This window comes from Hyaena hyaena, unplaced genomic scaffold, assembly GCF_003009895.1.
Source record: "Hyaena hyaena isolate Hyena2069 unplaced genomic scaffold, ASM300989v1 scaffold_244, whole genome shotgun sequence".
NCBI classification, from domain to species: Eukaryota; Metazoa; Chordata; class Mammalia; order Carnivora; family Hyaenidae; genus Hyaena; species Hyaena hyaena.
The window spans coordinates 2,218,278-2,235,081 of NW_024080876.1; the positions used below are offsets into that span (position 1 = coordinate 2,218,278).

General features: G+C 34.8%; 1 protein-coding gene and 1 long non-coding RNA gene across 2 annotated transcripts in view; one reads left to right on the plus strand and one right to left on the minus strand.

Moving 5' to 3' along the window:
- LOC120239988 overlaps positions 1–4,754 on the minus strand; it is a 59,643-nt gene extending 54,889 nt beyond the window's left edge. The window contains exon 1 of the long non-coding RNA XR_005530550.1: positions 4,604–4,754. This is a non-coding gene — a long non-coding RNA (uncharacterized LOC120239988). The remainder of the gene's footprint in view (positions 1–4,603) is intronic.
- Positions 1–16,804, plus strand: part of FSTL5 (follistatin like 5) — a gene marked incomplete at its 3' end in the record, with an annotated part of 488,681 nt that overhangs the window by 310,654 nt on the left and 161,223 nt on the right. The window lies entirely within an intron of this gene.

Here is a 16,804-nt window from a genome sequence, read left to right on the forward strand (position 1 = left end):
GAATTTAAATGTAGTTTCCATGAAGACTTTGAAATGTCCTTTGACATAAACATTGAAAGGTGAAAACTGGCCAGGCCACGTGGGGACAGCTGTGACAGTGGTGTTTGTTCTAGATCCTGTACTGTAAAGGAGGAAGCAAGAGTCATATGGAAATGTTCCTCTTAGTCTCATCTTTAAGGAATACTTCTCTCTGGCTTAGACTGGTTTCGTGTATTTATCCCATTGAATGAAATGGATAATTAGAGGCAAGATTTAGAACACAAGCTTTTTCTCATGAGCCATTTGCTTAAAAATAACAGGTAAACTTTTGTTATACTCACAGATAGCTAGAAATTAAGCTTAGAAACAAACAAGGCGAAGATAGGAAAGGGATTTTTATCTCAGTGCTAAAAATAAAATGTATAATTAGCACTTTAAGATGAGACATCACTATCTCAATAATCAGTTAGCCAAGTCTAATCTTAGCCTGTCTGTGGCATTCTGTACTACATCTGTATGATATGGTAATCTAAATTTGAACAGATGTCCTGAATGTTATGTCAATATTTGAATTGCTATTATGGCTATGAATCAATATTACTTTGTAAACATCTTTATTTTAAGAAGCTTGAATCATGGCACAGTGGTTAAATACACAGACTCTGGAGTTTAATTGCCTGATTTTATAACCCAGCTCCAGTATTCACTGACTATATCTCTTTTGGAGACTTGCTCAACACCCAATTGCAGTAGTTTGCCCATCCATGAAAGAGATGTAATATTTATGTCATAATATAGTTGCAGGGATTAAATGTGTTAATACTCTGCTTGAGATCTTCTAACATGGTGAACATTCAATTATAACTGCTTGTTGTTTTCATGTATACATTATGTCTTGTTTCCACACTTCCTTTTTGGAATCAGGCAAAATACATTGCACTAAAATACAGACTACGTGAAGGTGATGAAAAGTAGAGGATAAGGATAGATAGTAAAGCAATTTGAGTCAAACTTCTCTTTGTTCTACTATCAAAATAGTGTAGGAAAAAAAATTCTATTGTTTTCACTTATTTCACCTTTGCAAACATCAGAATATCATAAAATAATATCAAACTGGATTCATGCCACTAGTATCTATCCAAAATATTTGTAAATAGAGTATCAATATTTTTTTAAATCTGTTATAGCTCACTCATCACTGTGGTGATGTATTCTATTTGCGTTAAAAGGAGAATCTAAATCTAAATCTAACATTGCTTGGAGGGGGTCAGATATTTACATAAAATGTGCTGAGGTCTTTACAAATAATTTTATCATTTCAAAAATGCATAAGTTAGATTTTGATATCACTATATTAACTAAGACCACTAAGATATAGAAAGAGTCAGTGATTCACACACATGTTCAGAGCTAGCATATTTTGGAGCTAGGTTCTTAACCTTGTCTTTTAGTAATTGAGAACAGTCATTTAATAATACATGGTCTCAATATTCAACCTAACCTAGGGTTCACCTTTTGAAGTTTCATTTGTGTTTCATAGTAATGACTTCACATTCTGTCATAATATCCCTCAAATGTCTGTCTGTCTACATGTCTCTCCCATTCCCAGGTCTGCGATTTCCACTTTTCTTTCCATTTCACAGAGTTTAGAAGTTCAAACTTTTTCAGTGTGTTTTCTTTATTAATTCAGATTATTAAAGCAAAACAATTTTGCATTTGGTGTGCCAGGTTATGCTAAGAATTAGGCGTAGGCACACCTTTAAAGTACTTAAACTTCATGTTTTTTATATTTCCAAATGGAAATATAAATAATTCCTTTCCTGGATGGCACTGCTGTGAGTAAAATCTGGTATTTATCAAACTTGAGTGTCCATCTGAATCACCTGAAAAACTTGTTAAAACACAGATTGTTGGATTGTATACATAGAGGTTCTGACTCAACAAGTATTGATTGGTGCTGAGAATTTGCATTTTGGCTATAATGTGAGATCACTCATATAGGCTAATATAGTACATTTTAAAAATGCTTTCAATCACTTTGTGTCTATGAATGCTAAGTACTTTTTTTTTTAATAGTATGAACATTATTTTTAACCCTTGACAAAATTCCAACTCACAATATCTATTTTAGATAAGGACTGATAAAATTTTGATTCTATATTTCCCTTTTCCTTTTGTGGAGGTGTTTTTATATTACAAAATTTGTTAACATTTATTCATTTTGGAGGGACAGAAAGACAGAGTGTGAGTAGGGGAGGGGCAGAGAGAGAGGAAGACACAGAGTCCAAAGCAGGTTTCAGGCTCTGAGCTGTCAGCACAGAACCCAATGCAAGAGTCATGAACCATGAGTTCATGACCTGAGCCCAAAGTCAGATGCTTAACCCGCTGAGCCACCCAGGTGCCCCATCTATTTTTATAGACTAGAGGAAGCATTTGTGGAACAGGAAGGTATAATCAAGTTTGTTAGTTACAAATATCTAATGTCAATCACTATCATTTGGTAGGCTGTAAAGTAGCACAGACTTGGCCAAACCATCTAAATTCAAATTCCAGCTCTGGTTAAGTTATTTAACCTCTCTATGCCATAGTTTCCTAATCTAAAGTAGGGAAATAATAGCATGCATCCAATTGGGTAGTTTTATTAACATATGGATGAATAGATGAAAGGCACTAAGAAATATTTATAACAAAGATATAGGATTTTCACTTTTACTTTGATAATGATATTATGCTTTACATAATGCCAAATATTTTGCTTAAAGAGTTTATTAACTTATAAGTTATGATAGACATAACCTTCAAGGATCAAATGGACTTCAAATCTCAGCTTATCCTGTTTTGCATTACTTTTATAGTTTTAATTCAACCATAATATTCCTGGAAATGTTATAAATAAGATATTTCCAATACAAAAGCTTCCAAAATACCATATTAATAAAGCAACAAATAAGCTCTGCTACTTATGAGAAAATGAATTTCTTATTCTTGAGCATATTACATTCATTAAAAAATCTATTTCAAATTCTTTAATAAACACAATACTTATAAAAGAGCATACAGAATACACCTTTTGTTTTAAAACACATTTGTTCTAATAGTGTTCTACATGCCTTATAATTAAAATGTAATCATCAGAATGGATAGATCGTTTGCCCAAATATTTATTTCAATTTCTAATTTTGTAGAAGACTTGTCATTTTTATGCAAAAATAGCTAATAGTGCTAGTGTGGTAAAGAAAAGTGTTTTACCTGATTAAAACCAAATTAACATAAACAAACTATTCTAGGAAAGTTAAGTGCTGTGCTGAATATCATTAAGCAGTTCCCAGAATGTTATAGTGCACCATTTATAATAATTTTATTATGTATATGGACATTTAAACAATTTGAGTGAAACATAATGCTTACTATGCATCTTCAATATGCTTTTTGTACCATGACCCTGCTGAATAGACAATATGAAATCATTGCTAAAAGAAATCAAATAGCCAATGAGCAGACAGCCCTCAGAAGTTTCAAAGTATCTGAACAACACTAGAAATGAAGTTAGTGAGTTGATGAAAGGCAGAGCTGCATCACATTTTTCTGTTTGGACTAAATATAGATAGGAATGGTAAATCATTTAAAAGTTTGAAGTAGAGAGGGGGTGATGGGCATGGAGGAGGACACTTGTGGGGATGAGCACTGCGTATTATATGGAAACCAACGTGACAATAAACTATTTAAAAATAAATAAATAAATAAAAGAAGATGAATCAGCTAAAAAAAAAGTTTGAAGTAGAAAAGTTACCTGAAAATGGTAATTTATAGATTAACAGTAATTAGACTGAAGTTGGCAAGATTGAAAATATAGAAGGTTGCAAGTTAGGCAGTTAAGAAATTAATGCTAAAATCAGATGAATGCTAGAATCCCGAATCCTGAGTTAAATTACCTACTAGTATGGATGGAGAAATGTAATAGAAACTAAGGAAGAAGGGTAAAAGAAGGCTATCTCTTATCTCTTTATCTCATCACCTCCTAAGACTTCAAGAAAATAAGAACAAAATAATAATCCCATAAAAGAATTGGACTATTAATGTAAGTTTTTTTTTCTTTTTTGAGAGAGAGAGAAAGTGGGAGAGAAGCAGAAGGAGAGGGTGAGAGAGAATCTTAAGCAGGCTCCATACCCGGCATGGAGCCAATACAGGGCTCAATCCTACCCCGGACTCTGAGATCATGACCTGAGCTGAAATCAAGAGCTGAAATCAAGTCAGTTAACTGACTGTGCCACCCAGGTGCTCCAATGAAAGGAATTTTAAATAAATTTCTCAAAGACACAAAAAAGAATATAAGATATTTCTACAATAAACATATATTCTAAAATACTGAGGGCAAACACTAAAATAAATTTGTAAAAGGGGCATATGAATTCCGCATCAGTAACAGGAAAATGATACAATAAAAACAAAACAAAGAAAATATATCCAAAAAGAAAATATAAAAAACAAAACAATAGGAGCCCGAATAAAAGTTACAAAAACAAATTCAAAGACATTGATCATATTTGTCTTAGTCCATTCAGACTGCTCTAACAAAATACCACAGACTGAGTAGTTAATTAAAAACGACAATGTATTTTCTTACAGTTCCGGAGGCTGGAAATTTCAAGATTATGGCACCAACAGATTCCATGTTTGGTGAGGGCTTCCTGGCTCATGGACAGCTGTGTGTGAGGTCTGCATCTTTACATGGCAGAAAAGGTTAGGGAGCCCTTTGGGGTTTATAAGACCACTAATCCCACTCATGAGGGTTCTATTCTCATGACCTCAGTATCTCCCAAAGGTCCAGTCTTCTAATACCATCACAATGAGCAGTAGAATTTCAACATATGAATTTTGAGAGAACACAAACACTCAGACCATAACAGTAATACATATAAATGGATGAATCTTACCAATTCAAAGAAAGAGAATGTCAGGTTTTTAAAATCCATGTATATGAGATTAAAATAAATGTAATGCTGCCTTAAAGGGAATTGAATGATTTAGGTGAGAGTTAGTAGCTAAGAATGTCAGATAAAATACAACGCAGTATTTGGGAATATGTATGCCAAAATTTGTTCATTATTTATCTGAAATTCTAAATTAACTGGCTGTTCTGCATTTTTACATCCTATGTATGGACTGGGGACATTGCCTAGGTTGCCCCTAAGTTGGATATTAAAAGTAGATGGGACAAGGGGTGCCTGGGTGGCTCAGTCAGTTAAGTGGCCAACTTTAGCTCAGGTTATGATCTCACAGTTCACGAGTTCGAGCCCCACATAGGGCTCTGTTCAGACAGTTCGGAGCCTAAGCCTGTTTCAGATTCTGTGTCTCCCTCTCTCTCTGCCTTCCCCACCCCACTCTTTCTGTCTCTCTCCCAAAAAATAAACTTTTTAAAAAAGTAGTTGGGACTCAGAATTGCAATTCATTGATAAAAGCATATTTTTCTTAAGCTTTACAGATTTAACTCAGATTTACAATATTGCAGCACACAGAAATCATAACAAGTCCTGAATGCTCATTTTTCTGTTGCATAGGCTACTAGGCCCATGTGTGTGAAGAAGCAACTAGGAGATCATGGTCTAGATTTAGCTCCCGAACTAATGTCAAGTCTGCTTTTCCTCTTATAAGGATATGGTTATAATCTACTTTATTTAAACTCTGAAATGGTGGCTTGCTACCTTGGATGCATGTATGAGTAATCTGAAACACTTTTTAAAAATATTGATGCTCAGGCACCACTCCAGATCAATTAAATCAGACTCTGAGAAAGAGGCCCAGGCATCACTTGTTTTAATGCTCCTCGGGTGACTGTAATATGAAACACACATTAAAAACTGCTTTTGAGAGTTCTAGTCTCTCATTCAGTGCACCTTAAAAGCAACTTCAAGCTGTGACAACAATACTCCTTGGGGTCTGATTACCTATTTGTCTAGCTTTCCTGACTATCCCTACTAGGCAAATGGCAGATCTTTCCTATGTTCATAAATTAATATAATACTGAATGTTTCTGACTATATTTAACAAAATGCTTTCACCTAAAACAACCCCTTTTGACCAAGAGGTTACTTCAATAAAAATAAAAGGTTTAGTCTTTTATTTTATGACAATAGAAAAAAATCAATGACTTTCCAGGGATATATGTGATATAATAGCCCTCCTTTACTATTACTCCTTAAATTTATATAAAGTATTAATTTATCACACTTTTTGAAATGTAACTATGTGACACATTAAGGAAATCAATTTTCCTTTTAAAATCAAGACAAAATGCTATTTAAAATTTTGGTAATGTTTATTTTTATTTGAGAGAGAGAGACAGAGTATGACCAGGGGAGGGGAAGAGAGAGAGGGACACATGGAATCAGGAGCAGTCTCCAGACTCTGAGCTGTCAGTGCAGAGCCTGATCACAAACTGTGAGATCATGACCTGAGCCAAAGTCGGACGCTTAACCCACTGAGCCACCCAGAGGCCCCCCAAAATGCTACTTTTGAATTCAGTATTGAATATACCTGTACCTGTGTCTTTTTTCTGTTTCCCAAAAATTCAACACTTAAATTTCAAGAAAAGAGCCAAAAACCAAGAAAGCAGAAATAATGATAATTAATTTTATACTGCTATTTATCTATGCTATCCCATTATTCTCTACATCAGGGGACAGCAGACCATGGCCCACTACCTGCTTTTGTACATAAAGTTTTATTGGAGTACAGCCATGACCATTTATTCATGTACTGCCAATGTCTGCTTTTGCCCCATAGTAACAAAGTAAAGTAGTCATGACAGAAATGACATGGGCCACAAAGCCTAAAATATTTACTCTCTGGCCCTTTACAGAAGTTTGTTCAAACTTGCATTAGATTGTTTTTTAAAAATCTATTAAACTTAAGATAACTTGAGATAGCTAATTCTCTCAGATTGCTCTTTGACAATTCCTTGTAATGAACAAAGGAAGGGAAATGAGTTATTTGCGAAACACGTCTATTCTTCAGTGTGAAATAATCTTTCACTTTGTCTCGTTTTTTTCTCTTGTCCTCTTTTCCCATCCTGTTTGTTTAGTTGTGGGGTTTTTTGTTTGTTTTTTGCTTTTTTTTTCCTTCTATGATACAATATCCTATCTTCTTTGGACCATTTAAAAAGCTATACTTCTTGGACTTTTAAAATGACTGCCATCTTTCCACAAATTAAGGGCCAAACTTTCTTTGCCTCCCTTGAGATCTTTTACCAAATCTGGGAAAAATCACTTAAGGATGATTGAATAGTCATTAAAATAAAATAAAAATTCTGATCTTGACTCACATAGCTTTGTATTTAGTCTCTAAACCTAGCAGAATTCCAAAAAGATGGGTCTGTGCTAGGGACCTGGTCCTGAATGAAGTATTGGGTACCAACCGAAATCCAAGCATGGTTTACCACATGTTAAATATTTAGCAAACTTGTTATTCATGAGGGACCTAGGCAGATGTTATAATAACTTCAAAGAAGTCAAAGAGCCACATACTTATGAGGAGTAAACAATTGTGGAAATACAGTTACAGGTGGATGTGAATCTGGCTTTTTCCTCAAAAGAGGGATGAGAAATCGATTGAATTTCTTCCAGTCAGAATTCATTTGCAAGTTCATAGATAAGAATTACTTTTCATTGGTAACAGTTATCTACAATTTACAGAGCAGTAAAATATTTCAAAGGCAGTGAAAGGCTAAAGTCAGATAACCCTGAGAGTCATGTTATAAATAATGAATAATTTTCCATTGGAGATACCCAATAATTTCTTTGCTCATTCCAAACTTACCAAACTGTAGTACTAGAAATCTGTATGTGGCCTCAACAACACTGAAGTCACACAGAATGAAAAACTTAAGACATAATTTTTATAACCACCATCACTATTTTAATTATGGAGTTAAGAAGAAATTAATTTAATTGAAGAAAATGTTACTAAACCATTATGTATTTTTGCATTAGTATCTACATGAACATGTATAAATATAAATGTATGAATATTAATGTATGTTATCTTCAAAGAGAGGATGTTTTTGTTTCCACTGGTCAAAACAGAGAACTAAATCAAGAAATTAAATAAATAAGGATTTTAGAGTTAATGGAAAGGCAAACAACTTAGTTTTTCTTTTTCCTTAGAAACCAGAAAGTCAAGCATTGTTTCAAAAAAAATTATTAAATAATTCTGCAATTCGTTTGCAAAATGAATGTCTTAAAAATTAGATCCTTATGGGGCGCCTGGGTGGCTCAGTGGGTTAAGCATCTGACTTCGGCTCAGGTCATGATCTCACAGATCCTGGGTTCAAGCCCTGCATCGGGCTCTGTGCTGACAGCTCAGAGCCTGGAGCCTGTTTCAGATTCTGTGTCTCCTCTATCTCTCTGCCCCTCCCTTGATCACACAGTCTTTGTCTTTCAAAAAAATAAATGTTAATTTTTTTTTTAAAATAAGAATCTTATAATTCATTTGCATCTGAAAAAATACATGAGGACAACTCCTTAAGTAATTCTCTTTTAGTATTTATTCATAATGTAAAAATTAGGAATTTTACATCAACTTTAGAAATTTCACACATTTGGGGCGCCTGGGTGGCTCAGTCGGTTAAACGTCCGACTTTTGCTTGGGTCATGATCTCGCGGTTCGTGGGTTCGAGCCCCGCGTCGGGCTTTGTTCTGACTGCCAGCTCAGAGCCTGGAGCTTGTTTCAGTCTGTGACTCCCTCTCTCTCTCTGGCCCTCCCCTGCTCACTCCTCTCTCTCTCCCTCTCTCTCTCTCTCCTAGAAATAAATAAAACATTTCAAAAAAAAATTTCACACATTTAAAATTTTTTCCTTATACAAGGGCATTCATAACTCATGCTTTAAATTGTAGCAAAATTAACTTGAGAAAATCAATTTAATGAAAAAACAACATTTCATGATAAAGTTATCTTGAACTTATCTGTGTTAAAGCAGCCCATAGGGTTTTTCTAAACATTAGTCAATACTGTATCAAAGGAATATATCTCTACAAGTGCTGTATTACTCAAATTAATATAACCACAGGTATTGTTTTATACACACACACACCTTTGAATAGGGTGAAAATAAAAATTACAGTTGAATTTCACAGTTAACTTTGCATTTCAGAGAAAGGGAACATCTAACTTCGTCATGTTCTTCCATGTAACATGCGGCAGTGAGTCATTTTTTTTTTCCTTTTTGAGAAATATATTTTAACACATAAAGTTGTGTGATGACCCACCTGGGTGAGTCAGTCAGTTAAGCTTCCGATTTTGGCTCAGGTCATGATCTTTTTGTCTGTGAGTTCAAGACTTGCATCGGGCTCTGTGCTGACAGCTAAGAGCCTGGAGGCTGCTTCAGATTCTGTGCATCCCTGTTTTTCTGCCTCTCTCTCTCTCTCAAAAATAAACACTAAAGAAATTAAAAATAAATAAATAAATAAATAAATAAATAAATAAATAAATAAAGTTGTGTGATGGAATAATCTCCATTTCTTCTTCCAGCAAAGTATTCAGTGCTTTAGCAGTCTCTTTATAAGAAATCTGTGTCTTGTGGTGCCTGGGTGGCTCAGTTGATTAAACTGACTTTAGCTCAGGTCATGATCTGGTGCTTTATAAGTTTGAGCCCTGCATCAGGCTCTGGGTTGACAGCTCAGAGCCTAGAGCCTGCTTTGGATTCTGTGTCTTCTTTTCTCTCTGCCTCTCCCTCATTTGCACTTGATCTCTCTCTCTCTCTCAAAAATAAATAAAACATTTAAAAATTAAGAAAATAAATATGTATCTTAATATTCCTTGAAAATGTGTGTGGTCATGGTTTGGCCATTGTTGCCTTCACTTCACACTCTGCAAGTTCCCTCTTTTATTATATTTTTGTTATTGTTTCAAGTTTTTAGGTAAATTCTAGTTAGTTAACATATAGTGTAATATTGGTTTCAGGACCAAAATTTAATGATTCATCACTTACAGATAACACCCAGTGTTCTTCCCAAGAATGATGCACAAATATCATGCATTCGCCAATGACTCATTAGCCCAATTGATCAATAACTTTTTTCCTTTTGAACTAATAAGCTCTGAACTATAACTATATTTTCTTTTCCCTGCATTGAGACCTTGAACAGAATATCCCCAAATTACCTCAAACTCATCTAATTTAAAATTTAATTCATCAGGACTCAGTTGATTAAACCTTGGACTCCTCATTTTGGTTCAGTCCATGATCTCACGGTTCATGAGATAAAGCCCTGCATTGGGCTCTGTGCTGAGAATACAGAGCCCGCCTGGGATTCTCTCTCTCCCTCAATATCTGTCCTTCTCCTGCAGCTGCACATGGGCATGCACCCTCTCTCTTTCCACATAAATAAACATTTAAAAATTAATTTGTCATTTCCTCTCTATTGATTTGCTCACTGTCACATAAACCCAATTTCTACTGAAGAGGTACACAGTCTGTACTTAAGATAGAAACTTTCCAGTACTGAATACCCTACTCCGCCTATTTACAATGCTTGCATAGTTTGCCCTCTGCCTTTTCTAGTTCCTAAGTATCTTTGGTCAAGGTCATGATGAACTATTGCTAAAATGTGATCGGCCATCTGGCTCAGTCAGTTAAGTATCTAACTCTTGATTTCAGCTTAGGTCAGGATCTCACAGTTTGTGAGTTTGAGCCCTGTGTCAGGCTCCATGCTGGCAGTTTGGGATTCTCTCTCCCTCTCTCTCTGCCCCTCTCCTGTTCATGTGCACATTCTCTCTCTCTTTCTCTCTCTCAAAATAAATTAAAAAACTTAAAAAAGTGACTGATATCCCTAAGAAAGTTCATGCCTAATAAATAACTTATTTCTTATCGTGTGCGACTACATATGGGTGAATTAAAATAAAATGTCATAGTGTTATATTTCTATGATATGTAATGCTGAGGAATTGAACAAATAAAATTTATAGTCTTCCTGATAACAAAACAATAGGCATTGCATAAAGATTATGTACAGCCAAATGTTCTTTTCTTTTTTAAATTTTCAATGTTTTATTTATTTATTTTTCTTTTTTGAGAGAAAGAGAGAGACAGTATGAGAGGGAAAGGGGCAGAGACAGAAGGAGACACAGAATCCAAAACAGACTCCAGGGTCTGAGCTGTCAGTGCAGAGTCTGATGCAGGGCTTGAAGTCATGGACCACGAAATCATGACCTAAGACATAGTCAGATGCATAACTGACTAAGCCACCCAAGCACCCCCAAATATTCTTACTATATAGTATTTTATGTGTGAGTTATTGAAATTTAAGACGAAAATAAGGTCCACTTCAGACATACTCTAAAGAATCATTACATAGTAGAAAACAACAGATATATGTACAATTGAAGATGCCCTCTTTTGACCATTTAACTACTGAACTACTAAAACCAAGACTATTTGAAAACACAAAGTAATTCTCTTCTATAGAAGGACACAAATTAGTAGAATCATTTCTGTTTATTTGGTTGGTTTGTGAAGTGAGGAAGTAATTAATGCTAGCATCCATGCTATGACCGATCTATATATGAAACGTCGTAGGACCTTTATAGAACAATGTCTCTTAAAGACCAGCTGTGCTTAAAAGCAATAATGACAATTAATACATAGTTGTTGCTCCCAGAAGCAAATGGCTTTTTGTACACTGCGTCTATTCAGATAAATTAAAAATACGTGATCATTGATTTAAAAAAAGAAATCCAGTAAGGTGATACTATACACCCACATACACTACATACAAGACCTCTCTTTCCAAATCCAACAAGCTATATACTGATATTTACATTAACCCACTTCAAGATTGAACCTATATGAAAGTATCTATTATAAAACAACAGCATCAACACTATGAACATTGCTGTTGTGATGTTTAATATATGATAATGTGTACTTATTTATAGGTGATTAGAATTAGACTTATTTTGGGGACCCCTGGGTGGCTCAGTCAGTTAAGCATCTGACTTCTGCTCAGATCATGATCTCATAGTTCATGGGTTCAAGCCCCATGTCGGGCTTTGTGCTGACAGCTCAGAGCCCAGAGCCTGCTTCAGATTCTGTGTCTCCTTCTCTCTCTGCTCCACTCTCTTCATGTTCTGTCTGTCTCTCTCTCTCAAAAATAAAAAAACATTAAAACATTTTTTAAAAAAGAATTAGGTTTATTTTTGAAATAATAGTTTCTGTTACATTTGATAGCATAAAGCACAGCCAGAGGCTGATGCTCATTTGTAATTACTGTCTCTTCTGTTTGTTTGGCAAAAAAGAATGAATAAGTTATATAGAGTATATAAGAAGTAGAAACCTCAGAAAAAAATTATATTTTTCACCATCACTTCGGTACTTTTCTGTGATAAATGAGACAAAGAATAGCTGAGCTATCAGAAAGCAAGATGTGTATGACTTAATAATAAGTCACTAACTTACTCAGTGACCAGAAAAAGACATATGCTCATGTCCATAACCAGGAGTTTATAAAACCAAACTGCCGAAAGAACCCAGGGCAGGGCTCATGGATAAACTTCAGAAAGAAATTAATTCAACCTCTAGCTTCTATAGATAAATTTAACGTTAAGCTTCACGCTTAAGGAAGAGTTCTATTGTCCTATAAGAGTACATTTCTAGATTTATTACAGACCAAAGTGTGATGTTACTGCTGCTTGATCTACATTTTCCATATGGAAAGATTACAGTTTTTCTTTGTGGTTTATCAAACTTGTCTGGTAATTGTATCAACATTTGATTTACATTTTTTAATGTTTTATTTATTTCTAGGAGAGAGAGAGAGAGACAGCGTGAGCAGGGGAGGGTCAGAAAGAGAGGGAGTCACAGACTGAAACAGGCTCCAGGCTCTGAGCTGGCAGTCAGCACAGAGCCCGACGTGGGGCTCGAACCCACGAACCACAAGATCATGACCTAAGCGAAAGTCGGACGCTTAACCAACTAAGCCACCCAGGCGCCCCTTGATTTACATTTTTTAAGTGTGCGCATACAAAATTATAATGTTTAGATAGACTTGACAAGTCATTCATGTCTTATAAAGTAGTGGCCCTAATGATTGTGGTGGAAATTAAAGATCCTACCAACCAAAGGCCTCTGTCTCTCAACATAGAAGACAAAAATAAATAAATAATATTCATTATTGACTATGTATATCAGATTTCATGCTTGAAACTTCTCTAGCTTCTCAATAGACAAACAGACGTAATTTGTTAGTTCTGTGTACTTAAGGGAAACTTCTGAGTTAATTTCTGAGTGATAAGCTTACAATTCTAGGATTAGATGTTTCTCAACTTTTCACATAATGTCAAATGTCAAACCTATTATTGGGCTTGTTATACTTCCAATGATATGCAAGGTAATGGTACTTACTTTATAGGGTCATTATAAAGATTAAATGAGTAATCTATAAAATACCTAGAACAGTGCCAGCAAACAATAATTGCTGTGTAAATATTGGTTTAGAAGTCATTACATGATTATGGCTTCACAGATATGATTGACATGTCTTTTGTAACATCAATACAAACAATAACATTTTCATTGACAACCAAAATATTTCAGTGATGTGATAAAATTGTTGGAAAAGGTCATTTAGGGTTCAAAAGTACTAAGAACTAAGAGATCTATTTTCAATGGAGTTATATGATTCTTAGTTTTGACTTATAATTGGTGTAGGGATAGATTTAGTTTTTTGTAACCTGGTTAATCTTAAATGGTTTGGTGAAATTCTTCAAAAGTTAAGCAGTTTATTTTATGTATCACTCCAAGAAGTAATATAAATATAGGTAATGAATTAGAATTAATAACTTTAATAAAACAAAGAAGGCTACCACAACAAGAGCTCTATGGTCTATGTGTTATAATGGTTAAGGCCATATGCTTTCACATATTAACAATAATTGTGAGATTATAAAAATACGGAAGGCCTTACCTATCATGTACAAAATATTTGTAGATAGATTATCAGAAAAAATAGGTAGGGAAAATTAATTAATAAATTGCTTAACAACATTAAGTTTCATATGTTGGAAGACAGATACAATTTCCATATGAGGCATATTACATTTTCCTGGTTTTTCCTACAAAGATAATGTTTTAAGAGACTTTTGAATTCACTAAACAAAATAACACATTTTGCCAGTTATGATAATCAATATTACAAGTTTTACTTTCTTTGGGTAAGATAAATGTTTATTTTTCTTTTAGGTTTTCAAGCATTCTAGGTGATAAATTTCACCATTGTATTGTGCTGTTTTATTTTGTTGCATTCTCTGCGTCTTTCTAATATGGGATTGTGTTTGTGAGGATGAGAGAGGGTGGTGATAGTAAGTAACAGCTATGATGAGTACTTGTTCCAAAGGGTGTCACCGTTGAAGAGCATCATTGGAAATAGAGCATCCTGTACCTAATTTGACCCTTTTTTTTTTTTTAAATGTCTTATTTATTTCTAGGAGAGAGAGAGAGAGAGACAGTGTGAGCAGGGGAGGGTCAGAGAGAGAGGGAATCACAGACTGAAACAGGCTCCAGGCTCTGAGCTGGCAGTCAGCACAGAGCCCGACGCGGGGCTCGAACCCACGAACCGAGAGATCATGACCCAAGCGAAAGTCGGACGCTTAACCGACTAAGTCACCCAGGCGACCCCTAATTTGACCCTTTAAAGGGCATCTTAATTAATGCTCTCTCAGGGTTTAGAGACCAAAGTGACCTGGTTACTAGAGAACTTTTATTGAAATTCTAATATACACTCACATTTGCCAAACTAGAAAGTCAAACCCTGTTTTAAATACTGCTTATAAAGATTTGTAGGCAGTTGTCAATGATAGTGTGGGATATAATTGGCAAAAGTTATATCATAAGTAGCAAAGCATTTGGAGAATAGATATTTAACTCACAATGCTTTCCTTTTATTTCCAGTAAGATTAATTCCCAAAATTAATCAGTAACTGTACCAATTCAGTTAACTGCATTCTTCATTATCTTTTAAGTATTCAACAATGCTGAAGGAAATATTAAACTAAGTGAAATTACATTGTGGATGCAAAGAGTGGGAAAAGGTAGAAGAACCAATATCTCTTGAAAATATAGTTACTTATTAACTTAAAAAAATTGTCTATAGAACAACAATGAGGTGCCACTGCACGTGTATTAGGTAGTGAAAATTCAGAACACTGCCCCCCACCAAGTGCCAGCGAGTATGTGTAACACCAGGAATTCTCATACATCTCTGATGGAAATACAAAATGGTACAGCTATTTGGAAGACAGTTTATTGATTTCTTACTAAATTAAACATAATGTTATCATATGCTCCAGGAATTATGCATTTTTGTATTCACCCCAAAGAAGTTAAAAGCTAAGGCCATACAAATATATTTTAACACAGATATTTATAGCAGCTTCAGTCTTAATTTCCAAAACTTAGAAGCAACCATAATGTCTTTCAGTAGGTGAATGGATAAAGTATGATACATCCAGACAATGGAACATTATTCAATGCTAAAAAAAAGTGAGTTCTCAAGCCATGAGACGACTTGTAGGAATATGAAATGCTTATTACTAAATGAAGGAAGCCCACTTTAGAATACTACACTTGTATAATTTCTAGTGAACTTGAAGAGATTGTGCTGTATGTTGACTGATTGTTGCAGAATATTAATAGTGGGGAAGTCTGTGCATGTAGGAGCCAGAAGGTATATGGAAAATCTTTACTTTCTGATCAGTTTTGCTGTGAACTTAAAACTAGTTTAGAAAATAAAGTGTATTCTTTATTTTTAAAAAAATCCCTGCTTCAAACCAAGAAACAGAACTTTAACCATAGAAAACAAACTGATGGTTACCTGAAGGGTGGTGGGTGTAGGGATGGGTAAAATATGTGATAGGGATTAAGGAGTGCAATTGCTGTGATGAACACTGAGTGTATAGAAGTGTTTAATCACTTTATCATATACCTGAAACTAATGTTATACTGTATGTTAACTATTTTGAATTTAAATAAAAACTTAAAAGCGGCACTTGGGGGGTGAGTCTGTTGAGTGTCCAACCCTTGATTTTGGCTCAAGTCATGATCTCACGATTCATAAGATTGAGCCCTGAATGAGGCTCTGCACCGACAGCATGGAGCCTGCTTGGGATTCTCTCTCCATCTCTCTCTGCCCTTTCCCACCTCATTCTCGCTCTTTCAATAAGTAAACAAACATTTTTTAAAAACTTTAAAAAACACCATGACTCTTTAAATGTCTTAAGTTGTGAAGTGGTACATGTATGTGTGTTTGTATTAGTGAATTTCTAGAATAGAATAGTATCTGAAACATAGTTAACTCACATTAATTTTGTATATAATTATCATAAACTGTTTTAAAGTTTATTTATTCTGAGAGAGAGAGAGAAAGAGAGCACAAGCAGGGGAAGGAAGAGAGAGAGAGTCCTGCAGAGAGAGAGTCTGAACTAACAGTGCAGAGCCCGATGCAGGGCTCAAACTCATGAACCATGAGATCATGACCTGAGCCAAAATCGAGAGTAGGACACTTAACCAACTGAGCCACCCAGGTACCCCTAGAATATATTTTTAATATGATATTTAGGTAGAGTTCATATAACACAAAACAATTACACCTTTGTCTTTTTCACATTTAAATAGATATTCCAGTTAAGGATTAAAGTTTGTTTTAATTCCTTTCAAACTACTTTTAATCAAGATAAATGTACCTCCTACATGGCAATGAGAAAGAATGAAATTTGGCCATGTGTAGCAACATGGATGGAACTTGAGGGTGTTATGCTGAGCGAAATAAATCAGGCA